At 32.4% G+C, this 2,042-nt stretch overlaps 1 non-coding gene across 1 annotated transcript; it reads right to left on the reverse strand.

Moving 5' to 3' along the window:
* Positions 1-1,564: 1,564 nt before the first annotated feature.
* Positions 1,565-1,672, reverse strand: LOC148578010 (small nucleolar RNA R71). The gene has a single exon (XR_015902839.1). It is a non-coding gene; the product is annotated as a small nucleolar RNA R71 (small nucleolar RNA).
* Positions 1,673-2,042: the final 370 nt, after the last annotated feature.

A 2,042-nucleotide genomic window follows, 5' to 3' on the forward strand; every position in this document is an offset into this window, starting at 1 on the left:
TCTTGACATTCATAGCATTCTTGCATGCATTCATTGTTTTGATCTAAAAATTTCATGCATTGCATAATTTTCATGTTTTTCATAAAAATTTCAAAAATCAAAAAAATATCTTTTCCTTTTTCTCTCATCAAATTCGAAAATTTGGATTGACTTTTTCAAAAATTTTTAAAATCAAGTTGTTTCTTATGAGTCAAATCAAATTTTCAATTTGAAAATCTTATCTTTTTCAAAATCTTTTTCAAAAATCAAATCTTTTTCAAAATTCTTAGTTATTTTCGAAAATTCCAAAAATATTTTTCAAAATCTTTTTCTTATTTTTATATCAAATTTTCGAAAATAACATAATCAATTAATGTTTTGATTCAAAAATTTGAAGTTTGTTACTTGCTTGTTAAGAAAGATTCAAACTTTAAGTTCTGGAATCATATCTTGTGATTTCTTATGAATCAAGTCATTAATTGAGATTTTAAAAATCAAATCTTTTTCAAAATTAGTTTCTAAAATATCTTCTTATCTTATCTTTTTCAAAAATATCTTTTCAAAATATCTTTTCTAACTTCCTAACTTCTGATCTTTTCAAAATTTGTTTCAACTAACTAACTAACTTTTTGTTTGTTTCTTAACTTTTTCAAAACCACCTAACTAACTCTCTCTCTCTCTCATTTTTCGAAAATATCTTCCCTCTTTTTCAAAAATTTCTTTTTTATTAACTAATTATTTTTATTTTTTATTTTTGATTTCAAAAAAAAAAAATTTACTAACATTTTTCAAAAACCATTTTTCAAAAATCACTAACTCTTTTTCAAAATAATTTTCGAAAATTATCCCTCCCCCATCCTATTCTATTTATTCATTCATATCCTAACATCTCATCTCACATCTCTTCCATCCGTACAGTTGTGTTTCTTCCTTTACATCACATTCTTTGTCTCCCCCTCTTTTCTTCCACTCACAAAGGGATCCCTATACTATGGTATAAAGGATCTCTATTATTATTATTATTATTTTTTTGTGCCTTCTTCTTTGTCATATGAGCAGGAGCAAGGATAAGAACACTCTTGTGGAAGCAGATCCAGAACCTGAAAGGACTCTGAAGAGAAAATTAAGAGAAGCTAAAATACAACAATCCAGAGATAACCTTTCAGAAATTTTCGAACAGGAAGAGGAGATGGCAGCCGAAAATAATAATAATGTAAGGAGAATGCTTGGTGACTTCACTGCACCTAATTCCAATTTACATGGAAGAAGCATCTCCATTCCTGCCATTGGAGCAAACAACTTTGAGCTGAAACCTCAGTTAGTTTCTCTGATGCAGCAGAACTGCAAGTTTCATGGACTTCCATCTGAAGACCCTTTTCAGTTCTTAACTGAATTCTTGCAGATATGTGATACTGTTAAGACTAATGGAGTAGATCCTGAAGTCTACAGGCTCATGCTTTTCCCTTTTGCTGTAAGAGACAGAGCTAGATTATGGTTGGATTCTCAACCTAAAGACAGCCTGAACTCTTGGGATAAGCTGGTCACGGCTTTCTTAGCCAAGTACTTTCCTCCTCAAAAGCTGAGCAAGCTTAGAGCTGATGTTCAAACCTTCAGACAGAAAGAAGGTGAATCCTTCTATGAAGCTTGGGAAAGATACAAACAGTTGACCAAAAAGTGTCCTTCTGACATGCTTTCAGAATGGACCATCCTGGATATATTCTATGATGGTTTATCTGAGCTATCAAAGATGTCACTGGACACTTCTACAGGTGGATCCATTCACCTAAAGAAAACGCCTGCAGAAGCTCAAGAACTCATTGACATGGTTGCTAATAACCAGTTCATGTACACTTCTGAAAGGAATCCTGTGAATAATGGGATGCCTATGAAGAAGGGAGTTCTTGAAGTTGATACTCTGAATGCCATATTGGCTCAGAACAAAATATTGACTCAGCAAGTCAATATGATTTCTCAGAGTCTGCATGGAATGCAAGCTGCATCCAACAGTACTCAAGAGGCATCTTCTGAAGAAGAAGCCTATGATCCTGAGAACCCTGCAATAG

This window comes from Arachis ipaensis, chromosome B1 (genome assembly GCF_059453495.1).
Source record: "Arachis ipaensis isolate K30076 ecotype BB chromosome B1, ASM5945349v1, whole genome shotgun sequence".
In the NCBI taxonomy this organism is placed as follows: Eukaryota; Viridiplantae; Streptophyta; class Magnoliopsida; order Fabales; family Fabaceae; genus Arachis; species Arachis ipaensis.